The sequence below is a fragment of the Bubalus bubalis genome, chromosome 12 (genome assembly GCF_019923935.1).
Source record: "Bubalus bubalis isolate 160015118507 breed Murrah chromosome 12, NDDB_SH_1, whole genome shotgun sequence".
NCBI classification, from domain to species: domain Eukaryota; kingdom Metazoa; phylum Chordata; class Mammalia; order Artiodactyla; family Bovidae; genus Bubalus; species Bubalus bubalis.
The window spans coordinates 38,012,817-38,025,037 of record NC_059168.1 but is presented as its reverse complement, the minus strand read 5'-3'; the positions used below and the strand labels follow the sequence as shown (position 1 = coordinate 38,025,037).

At 38.0% G+C, this 12,221-nt stretch overlaps 1 protein-coding gene across 5 annotated transcripts in view; it reads left to right on the top strand.

Annotated features, from left to right (window-relative positions):
- Positions 1 to 12,221, top strand: part of EFEMP1 (EGF containing fibulin extracellular matrix protein 1) — a 72,611-nt gene that overhangs the window by 35,448 nt on the left and 24,942 nt on the right. The window lies entirely within an intron of this gene.

Sequence of the window (12,221 nt, the reverse complement as noted above, 5' to 3'; positions counted from 1 at the left end):
ACAAAACACCTGGCTTGTCTATTGATCTAAGTGTCCATTCTGGAACACTTCATAAACAACAGTCATGCTTATGCTTTTCAAGAGTGTGTCTCCTGGAGATGAAATGTTGGTTGTCTATATTTGCTTTTTAATTATATTGGATTTTGGAATGATAAGATGGGAGATAGAAATATTTTAACATTTGCTTTGTTTCTTATAGTTTGGGAGATGGCACAAGACTACAGAGACATCCTATAGCTGGATCCCTAAGCATAATTTCAAAGTGTGAGATTATTCAACAAGCCTGAGTTGAGTAACTACTGTGTGCAAAGCATAGTAGGTGTTGAGAGTACAGGATGAAAGCTTATGGTACCTGCCCACAAAGAGCTCACAGTCTGAGCAAGAAGACAGTAATAGCAACGTGACATTTTGAGTCTCATTTCAGAAACTTCCCAGAGAAGGTACCACCAGACCTCAGTGTTAGGAAGTTGTGGGGATTAGCCTTTAATGAACTGGGGGAAGGGATGGAGGGAAAGAGAAAAAATGTTCTATGCAGAGGGAACAGCATTTGCTAGTCATTAAGTAGAATACAGGAGAAATATGTGCTCTGTGTAGTTCAGTGAGGATTTAAAATGATAAGTCAAATCGGGATGGGGCCTGAAAGTCCTGTTAAAAAGTTTGGATTTCATCCTGAAGATAGGTGGGAAGTGACATAATCAGGTTTGTTTACAGAAGAGGCAAATACATCATTTGCTTTTAAAACTTATTTCTAAATTATAAATTTGTTAACCTGGTGAGATAATTTTATTGTAGCTAATTAGAACTGGTTTAATTCATTTCATACCAGTGCTACAAAGGCAAATTAAGTATGAATTTCATTATAAAAAATGGCACAGTCCTGTTTATAAGTTTCAATCTTTATCAGACATAACACAGTGGGGAAAATATCTTAGCTCAAGGAAAAGCTTATAAAGTCAAATCCAGCCTTAAAATTCCACTCAGCATTTAGTCATTGTTCCAGGCCATTATGATTTTATCCACACAGAATATAACTGTAAACTCTTAAAGGATTTTTACTACTTGAGATCTGTTCCATCTTAAAATTTGTACTAAAACTTACTGGAAAACTAGTTGAAAATAAAATTGTAACTCAACCTCTCTGTAACTTTGCAGAAGCTACAAGAGTTCCACACATTCACCTTATTTGGCATAGCATCCCTAGCCTTATAAGAAAAAATTGTTATAATGACAATATAATTGTATAAATGCTATGGAATTATCGAGTGTTACTTATCTTGAGTGTTTTGCCACTTTATAATATAATAGTGCTAGAATCTACACATCAGATCTAATGGAGAGCTCAATTGGTACCTTCAACAAATTGAGGCTATAAAATTATATAGGCCACTGATGTGTGCCTAGGTATTCAGCTGTTAGTTTTTCCTAATGGAGTGTGCCAGAATTCAGTAGTCAGAGAAAAACTTATTTAGGACCCTAAGCCAGACAAACTGCCAGAGGTACTCCTTCATCCTTAAGGTGAGTCTAGTTAAGCAGGAGGGGATAGGGCCAGCTGTCACCAAGATCTCTCCAAGGTAGTTGATTTTCCAGAGTTAGCAAGTATACTGCTATTCCTCTTTCTTAACAAGGATAATTTGTGGATATAGCAGACCCAAAGCTCAACTGGACAGGTTACTTTCTGCAGTCGTCTTACATTGGGCAAAGGAACCTGGGAAAAGAAGCTTCAGGAAGGTGGATATGAACTGGAAAAAAGGACAGTCTATCCTGTTAAGGTAGAAGGGTTGGGAAGAGGCTCGTGGGCAAAGGCAGACAAGTGGCAACATGTGTTTGCACCATGGAATATGTAGCCTGGCTGATATTGAGGGTCATACAAGATGATATTGATGAAAAGACTAGTTTTTATATGAAATTACCTGTTATATTATAGTGAGGTTCATCCAGTTATACAGACCTTCTGCATTTTATTGACATCTATGTGCGTTTGCATTAGTCACAGCATTAAGTTGCTGGTATTGGGGTTCTGGGGACCTGGGTAGCAGATCACCTCACTGAAGAGATGGGTCAGGGACAGTCTGCTGAGCTTCTGAGGGGTGCACTGGAGAGTCACAGCCCTGGTTCAGGGAAACAGCACTCACAAACCGTTGCTAAAGCAACAGTGCCCAAGGCCTGCACTAGTAGGAGATCCTCACACTACCCCTGGATGTGGCATCAATCAGAATTCCCAAGGTAAAAGAATGGTCTGCCCGACTGAGGTGAAATTAAGAAAGGGCAAATACAAGATCAACTACAAATGCAAGCTGGAATCAAGATCACCAGGGGAAATATCAATAACCTCAGATATGCAGATTATACCACCCTTATGACAGAAAGCGAAGAGGGAAAAGAGCTTCCAGATGGAAGTGAAAGAAGAGAGTGAAAAAGTGGGCCTAAAACTCAACATTCAAAAAACGAAGATCATGGCATCCGGTCCCATCACTTCATAGAAAATAGATGAGGAAATAATAGAAACAGTGAGAGACTTTCTTCTTTGGGCTCTAAAATAACTGCAGATGGTGACTGCAGTCATGAAATTAAAAGACACTTGCTCCTTGGAAGAAAAGCTATGACAAACCTAAACAGCATATTAAAAAGGAGAGACATTACTTAGCCGACAAAGGTCTATATAATCAAAGCTATGGTTTCTCCATATGAGAGTTGGACCATAAAGAAAGATGAATGCCGAAAAATTGATGCTTTTGAACTTTGGTATTGGAGAAGACTCTTGAGCGTCCCTTGGATTGCAAGGAGATCCAACCAGTCAATCCTACAGGAAATCAGTCCTGAATATTCATTGGAAGGACTGATGCTAAAGCTGAAGCTCCAATACTTTGGCCACCTGATGGGAAAAACTGACTCATTGGAAAAGACCTTGCTGGGAAAGATTGAAGGCAGGAGGAGAAGGGGACAACAGAGGATGAGAAGGTTGTATGGCATCACCAACTCAATGGCCATGAGTTTGAGCAGGTTCCAGGAGTTGGTGATGAACCAGTCAGCCTGGTGTGCTGCAGCCCGTGTGGTCACAAAGAGCTGGACATGACTGAGCAACTGAACTGAACTGAAATGCAAGATCGAACACTGAAATAGGAAGAGAGAGTCAGAAATGCAAGATGGAAAAGGGTGGGATAATAAGACAACAGAGAAGGAAGTCACCCTTGTCACTTGCTGATTTGTCACACTGCCACCATAAGCATAGTGTTTTTCCTCGGGCTTTAAATTCTTTAATTTTTTCTATTAATTTTCTATGTTTTACTTTTAATATGAGAACAAGAATTTATCATATGCACCTATATAATTTATATATGGATATAATGAAAGAATTTGGAGGTCATTTGGTATCCAAAGGAACCAAAAGTAATTTTCCCAAGTTTATTTTTCTCATATGCCATATTTTTTTGCTTTATTAATAGCATAACTTTTAACCAACAAAAATTGGCTCCAGATCAAGTATTCCTGTATGATATGATTGAATGGATGTTTCATTAACTACAAATGATATATATCACCATTATGTCTTGTGGAAATTCCTCAGATCTCCTCATTTGAAAAGTTAAGCACCTGATACTTTCATCTTAGAATGTGATGCTGAGCCTTGTCCCTAATGAACAAACACCCAGAAATATGTGTCATGACTTTACATGTAGCTTTTCCCCCATGTTTGAAAATATTCCCCATCTGTTCTCAAGTTCTGATTTATAATTTCATCGACACCTTGAGAAATGATGACCATATCCTTGACATGTGCTGTGCTTAGTCATTCAGTTATGCCTGACTCTTTGCGACCCTATGGACTGTAGCCCACCAGGCTCCTCTATCCATGGGGATTCTGCAGGCAAGGATACTGGAGTAGGTTGCCATGCCATCCTCCAGGGGATCTTCCTAACCCAGAGATCAAACCCAGGTCTCCCACAAATATAATAATAAAAATTGCTTCTGAAATTTGTATTTTTCACAGTTTTTTCAAATCTATCAGAATTCTATGTAGGTTCTAATTAGAGTACCAATTAAAGCTATGTTTGCTAAATATTAATAAACATTAATACTTCATAAACATTAATACTCCATTTCTGTGGATGGGTCCTATTGCCACCAACTGTCCTTTCATATCTCAAAATATGAAGTGCAAATGATATAGACTCTTTCTGTTTTGCCAGATCACATTTGTGTGAATGTTTGCAATTTCCCTAATGAGAAATAACTTTTAAGAAAGAAAGGGTGATTTTGCCTATTCTTGAATCCATGCATCTGGAATATGCCAAAGGAATGGAAGTCATTTGATGCTATGGTTGTTCCTCCTAAGTGGATTTCAGTCATGACCACCACATTCAAAATATGACACTGAGCAAGGAAACCAAGATAGGATGTGTAATTATACACCAGGACATCTGCAGTTTTCTTGCTTCCTTCCACTTGTCTATAACAGAAGTACCATCCTGATGTACAACAACATATAAAAACCTCACAGTGTTAAATACAATTTATTGAGCCCTTAGTATCAATGAGGTGCCATTTGGGATGTGTATTACTTCTGTCCATCCTCACAAGAACCTTATGAAATGCATATTATCCCTACCTGACAGACAAGGCAATGAGACTTGGGAAAGTTAAAGGACTCTCCCCTGACACATACCAAAAACATGGTATTGCTTGGATTTGAATTGAGACTTGTTTGACTCCAAATCCCATGATCTTACCCACTCTTGTATCTCAATCATATTTCATATATTTCTGTCAGGGAGGTGCACAGGGAAAAAATTTATTCTGTGGTTCCCAGATTTTCTAAAAAGATTGAGTCCTCCCATAAACTCTTAATTCTTGGTATAATAAGGCTAGGACAAAATCTAGCACAAGCAACTAAAGAAAGAAACAATCTCAAGTAAAATAATTTAAAACTTAAAAATACTATGTAGTGAGAAAAATAGTTCAGTTCAGTTCAGTTGCTCAGTCATGTCCAACTCTTGGCGGCCCCATGAATTGCAGCACGCCAGGCCTCCCTGTCCATCACCAACTCCAAGAGTTCACCCAAACTCATGTCCATAGAGTCAGTGATGCCATCCAGCCATCTCATCCTCTGCCATCCCCTTCTCCTCCTGCCCCCAATCCCTCCCAGCATCAGGGTCTTTTCCAATGAGTCAACTCTTCGCATGAGGTGGCCAAAGTATTGGAGATTCAGCTTTAGCATCAGTCCTTCCAAAGAACACCTAGGACTGATCTCCTTTAGAATGGACTCGTTGGATCTCCTTGCAGTCCAAGGGACTCTCAAGAGTCTTCTCCACAACCACAGTTCAAAAGCATCAATTCTTCGGTGCTCAGCCTTCTTCACAGTCCAACTCTCACATCCATACATGACCACTGGAAAAACCATAGCCTTGACTAGATGGACCTTTGTTGGCAAAGTAATGTCTCTGCTTTTGAATATGCTATCTAGGTTAGTCATAACTTTCCTTCCAAGGAGTAAGCGTCTTTTAATTTCATGGCTGCAATCACCATCTGCAGTGATTTTGGAGCCCCAAAAAATAAAGTCTGACACTGTCTCCACTGTTTCCCCATCTATTTCCCATGAAGTGATGGGACCAGATGCCATGATCTTCGTTTTCTGAATGTTGAGCTTTAAGTCAACTTTTTCACTCTTCTCTATCACTTTCCACAAGAGGCTTTGGAAGTAGCACAAGCTGGAATCAAGATTTCTGGGAGAAATATCAGTAACCTCAGATATGCAGATGACACCACCCTTATGGCAGAAAGTGAAGAGAAAATAGTATGGCTATTCAAATTCCAAAAGCCATGGAAAGAGATCTGTAGGTGACGGTCACTGATAGAGGACCTCCTTACAGCTATCTGGCAGCTTCACAGTCATCCACATTGACCATATATGTGCCTGAAGTCAAAGGTTTTCATTTAAAGGTTTCCATAAACAAATAGTTATATTTCTAGGGAGAAATAATTCTAGGCTAATTTTAAAATTAACAATATGAATTACTCAATTTTTCCATTTTTCTTCTAAAATGAAAACTTGGAATATGATAGACTATGGATGTGCTCCATGCGGTAACCATTTTAAGTGTATATAACAGATCTAAGAACATAAACTTTTTTCTCATCTATGTTTATTCATGCCAAGAAATTCTCTCAAAGACTAAGTTTGGCATCTACCTTTAACACATAACTGGCACAGGTCCACCTCCCTTTGTAGTCTATAGACAGAAACCGTGTACAGGGCATGTTTCCCCACAAGACTTTTTTTCAGAGTTTAAGCTGGCAATCAAGCATTAAGCTTTTCTAAATTCTGGGCAGGTATGTAACTTTGCAGGTACACACTACTGCCTAAACATTGAAGAGAACTTTCTATGCATCCCCCTCTGCTAACAGAGCCATTTAATCCTGTTCAGAAAGATGAGTCCATTTTAAATCCTCCTTTGATTCTACAGATTAGGAGGAGGGGAAAATGAAAAACAAGGGATGAAGAAACAGTCATGGCTCTCAAGAAGCAAGAGCGTGTTTTTCAGGTTTTCCAGGATCCAATATTGTGTGTTAGAAAGGGTAGAAGCGATAAGAGCTGGAAAATGAATCCGTTTTACAACAGCGTTCAGGAATTCAGCAAAGTGAGCTTTAATTTCAGATTTTTAAAACTGAAAGAAATTTCGGAGAATATATAATATTTTTGCTTCTAATGGAAATGGAGGGTAAAATGCCCCAAACTCATTTTAAAAGTCCAAAGACTATTTATATGGCAGCTTGAGAAATCTTTAGCATCAAAACTTACCAGGTCATAGTTCTAGGGAACAGTATTTTATTTTGTCCCCTATTGCCTTTAGGTACTCTTTGAACTAATAATCAGGAGTTATTTGAATGCTATTGCTTCACATCACTAAAAGTGTTTTAACACTGGGTAAGGGGATATCCTATAGTTTATGTAGGTCAAACACAATTTATCAGCAAATTAAATTCAAGTATGCATGATAATTCATGAATAACTTGGAGGAAATGGTAACTATAGTATCAGTTTGGAACAAAACCAAAAAGTCAAATCTTACTTGGTATGATGACACATGAAACACTTGGGCACAAGCTGATAGTTGCTTGCATTTAACATTTTGAACACTGAATAATCTTCTGCCTTAATATGATAAAGTCTGCAGTCTTCCTTCCTGAAAAATTCTTAAAACTAACAAGGAATTTGTTAGTATACTGTATATATTTTGTTAGTATTTGTTAGTAAACTATATATACTAATAATATATAGTATATTATATAGTATAGTATAGTATAGTATAACTATAACATATAGTATATATTCGGAGAAGGCAATGGCACCCCACTCCAGTACTCTTGCCTGGAAAATCCCATGGACGGAGGAGCCTGGTAGGCTGCAGTCCATGGAGTCGCTACCAGTTGGACACGACTGAGCAACTTCACTTTCACTTTTCACTTTCATGCACCGGAGAAGCAAATGGCAACCCACTCTAGTGTTCTTGCCTGGAGAATCCCAGGGACCGGGGAGCCTGGTGGGCTGCCGTCTATGGGGTCGCACAGAGTCGGACACGACTGAAGTGACTTAGCATAGCATAACATAGTATATATTAGTATAATAACAAGTCTGGTGCTGCTGCTGCTGCTGCTAAGTCACTTCAGTCGTGTCCAACTCTGTGCGACCCCATAGACGGCAGCCCACCAGGCTCCCCGGTCCCTGGGATTCTCCAGGTAAGAACACTGGAGTGGGTTGCCATTTCCTTCTCCAATGCATGAAAGTGAAAAGTGAAAGGGAAGTCACTCAGTCGTGTCCGACTCTTAGCGACCCCATGGACTGCAGCCCACCAGGCTCCTCCGTTCATGGGATTTTCCAGGCAAGAGTACTGGAGTGGGGTGCCATTGCCTTCTCCGAATAACAAGTCTAGGATTTCTTAAGTACTTCCTTGCTCAAGGAAGAGAGAATGAAAAATAAAACACTTAAGATGGGATCTTTCCTTGTTATACTTTGTCATAGAGTAAGTTTTTCAGATGTTAGAGCAAAAATTATAAAAGTATAAAAGTAAACATCACAATGTATATTGTGTATATACAAAGATATATGTATGTACACCATATGTGAAAGAGAGAAAATATAAATATTCAATCTTATTGAATCCTCACAACTTTCTACACTGGGTAGATGCAGCACCTATTTTTCAGTGTTTTTAACAAAATTTTCAAACTTAAAGTTGAATGTATAATACAATGAACATTGATCACCCACCATCCAGATTTAGAAACTGTTAATATTTGCACGCAGTACCTTAACACCATCTTTAAACACAGATAACTGGTCAAATCCCACCCCTGCCCCCGCCACACACATACACACACACTACTGGGATTAAAGTTACACCAGTTGCATATTTCCAGTGATAGGAACCTCGTTATCTCTTAATATCTTAAAATGTTCAATGACCACAACATTTTTTTCTTTCACTGAACTAAAATCTGCCTTCCTTGGATTTCTATTTATTCTAGTTCTGCTCTTTGGAAAGACATGGTCAAGATCTTTTCCTTCTTCTTTAAGCAGACCTTCAAAATCCTCAAGTCACTCTCACAGCAGACTAGCTCAGATACAAATTTCATTTTGTAAAGTGGATACAGCGTGGGGGGAAGATAAGGATGATGTAAGGAGAGTAGGCTGGCATTTTCCCCACCTCAGGCTTTGGTATGTAACATTTTCATTTTCACTTAGTTTGAAATAGTCTTAAATTTCAATTTTGTTATCTTCTTTAAATCATGAGCTCTTTTGAAGTGTATTTCTTCTTTTCGAAAAGAGAGTGATTTTTCTAGTTTTGTCATCATTATTGTTGCTGTTTCTATCTTACTTGCCTTGCAGTTAGAGAATAAAATCTGTATATTGCAATTTTTGAAGTTTATTTAGACTTAACACCAGCATATAGTTATTTTCCATTAATGCTTTCTCAATATTTGAAAAGGTTATATATTCTGTACAGTGTTCTATACATGTCAGTTCAAAGATTTTAACCATGTTATTCATATTTTCTATTCATTTTTGCAAATGTGTGTTTATTCTTTTAGTTACTGGGACAGATTGTTAAAATCTTTTACTGTATATAGCCATTTGCCCTTTAGTTTGACTTGTTTGCTTTATCTATATTGAGGCTATGTGATTAAATGCAGTTAAATTTAGAATTTCTACATTTTTCTGGTGAACTATAAACTTTTATCATTACACAGTATTATTTTTTGTCCTTTCTAATCTTTTTTTCCCTTAAAGTCAACTTTGTCTGATATTAATATTGCAAAGCCAACTTTCTTTGGGTTAGTGTTTACATAGTATATTTTCCATCTTTTTTCTTTAATCTACCTGTGTCCTTATATTTAAATCATTTCTCTTGAAACAGCATATTTGGGTTTTGTTTTTGTAATCAACCTGAGAACTTTTGGTTTTCATAAGACCATTTAATTCACTTACCTTTAATGTAACTATTGATAAGTTTAGGTTTATGCTACCATTTTACTATTTGCCTTTTTTTTTCATTCTGCATATTATAGTTTGTTTTTATTTCCTTTCTTTTTTGCTTTCAAACTAAAATGATGGACTATTTTGTATTATTCCATTCTCCCCTGTATTAGATTTGAGTTTTATACTCTTTTACTATTCCTTTTAGTGCTTTCCCTAGGGAATACTTTAACATATATTCTTGACTTATCAAAGTCCAGAATAAATTGGTCTTATTTATTGGTTTTACCTCTTCCCAGACTATAGCAGGACTTTAAAATACTTAAACTCCATTTATATTCCTGCCAGCATATGCACTTTATTCCCATGTATTTTAATTCTAATTAAAAAAAATTTTTTTTATTATTATTATTTTTTTACTTTACAATATTGTATTGGTTTTGCCATACATCAACATGCATCCGCCATGGGTGTACATGTGTTCCCCATCCTGAACCCCTCCCACCTCCCTCCCCATACCATCCCTCTGGGTCATCCCAGTGCACCAGCCCCAAGCTTCCTGTATCCTGCATAAAACATGGACTGGCGATTGGTTTCTTATATGATATTATACATGTTTTAATGCCATTCTCCCAAATCATCCCCCCCTCCCTCTCCCACAGAGTCCAAAAGACTGTTCTATACATCTGGGTCTCTTTTGCTGTCTCGCATACAGGGTTGTCGTCACCATCTTTCTAAATTTCGTATAATTCTAATTTTTTATAAATCACAAAAGACCTTACTATTATTGTTTTATAAAGACAGTATTAAGATTTACACACATATTTATCCTTTCATTGCTTTTCATTGTGCTGAAATTTTGAATGAAAAAGAAAAGGAAATTCAGTACAAATTTGGTGTCACACACCTCACTTCATCCTACTTATCCATTTGGAATTCAGAAAACTGTGAGGGTATTCAGGCATATGGGGAAACATTATGCAGAAGCATCATAAGTACAGTGTAATGAAATGGGTAGGAAAGTACACACAAGAACGGAACATGCTCTGAAGGCAAGAGGCACAAAGATATACTTTATTTTCAAAGTCGTAGGTAGTTAATGATTTGGAGACGTATTGCCAAGTTACATTCAGCAAATTTAGTAGTGTGCCTCAATTCAGTGGGCACAAAAGCTGTTTACTGTTAAATGAACAACAAGTATAATGTAACTGGTCTCATACAATTAGGAGGTCCTCAAGCCATGCTTGTTATAATTGGCATTGCCATAGCCAGCGGCTTATGTGACCTCAAGTGATGACTGGGCTGAAGGAGTAAGCCAGGAATGTGTGTGCCTTGGGCTAGAGAGGCTGACTAATCTGGCTGTTAAGGCCTCAAGGATTGGGGCCAGGAGTCAAATCACAGTGTTCAGGGAAGGCATGGTGGACTCCTTCGAATGTACTCAGTCTCCATTCAGTTCATCACTCTCCAGTGGTGTGATCTGGAGCTGGAAATAGGAGGGAGGTGGGAGGGGCAAGATGAAGTAGTGGGGCACCAGAAAACACAATTGAAATATAAGTGCAAGTGAGGTGAAAATCTCTCAGTCATGTCCAACTCTTTGTGACCCCATGGACATCGCCCACCAAGCTCCTCTGTCCATGGAATTCTCCAGGCAAGAATACTGGGGTGGGTTGCCATTCCCTTCTCAGTCAATGCAAAGGCATCCCCTAATAAAATGGGATCACAACTCCTCTGAAGGCCATTCAGTGTGAAGTAGGTCCTTGACATGTATGCGATGGACTTGAACTTTGACACAGAATCCTTTATTCCTGGTACTGAGCCACCCTAGAACAAAAACTGATGGTGCTGCTTGTTTCAAAACACAGTTTTACCTCCACTGTATTAATGATTATAGATTAATGATTGATTGTAATATCATTCAAATACCAGGGTCATCTTTTCTCAAATATTTTTAATGGATTATTAAGATTAAGAAGAAAAAAGAGAGTTTACCAGGATGTGACATATTCACAGAGATTCCAGAGAACACTCCTGACAATTAACAACCATTTACCAGTAGAAAATGTATTTCCCTAAAGACTCTGAAAGTAATAAGCTTCACTTTGACAGGGTGCAAAAAGAGCTGAAGAATGAGGATTAAGGTCTTTGAGTCCTTGCTTGCTGTCTTGTTTTGGCCTGATGGTCCATTTGGTTTGTTTGTAGTAGAGATGAGTCACAAGTTGATCATTCATGTTTACCAGTTGATTTTCTCCCTCACATTCATGAATGTTAGATATGACTTCATGAGGTTAGATATGAACCTCATGTTTAATCTCATCCAACATCTTGCAAAGGAACACCTCTAGACAGAGGAAACTAGGTGAAAGAAGGTCATTTGTAGTGCAAATCCACTATCCGGGCTGACAAGGCAACTCCAAGTACAAATACCATGACTTTTCCACATGGTAATAGCACATTTCAAGGTTCTGTTAGAACGCAGTGCAGTACCAAGGACTTCCAGTAGACTTGATTGACTACTCTTCTAAAATGAAAAAATGAACTATCTGGGAAGCTGATATTTTTTGATTGTGGTGATATATTTGTTTATCATTTAAAGCACACCAAACTATTAACAATCTGTCTTGCCAGAACAGATAAGAATCTAGAACTATAAATCTACTGCTGGCCATCAACAAAGACAGTCCTCTTTTGTTACTCAATGTCAGTATTTATTTTCCCCACTAGAACTGCTTAGCTTGGGTGAATTCTAGCT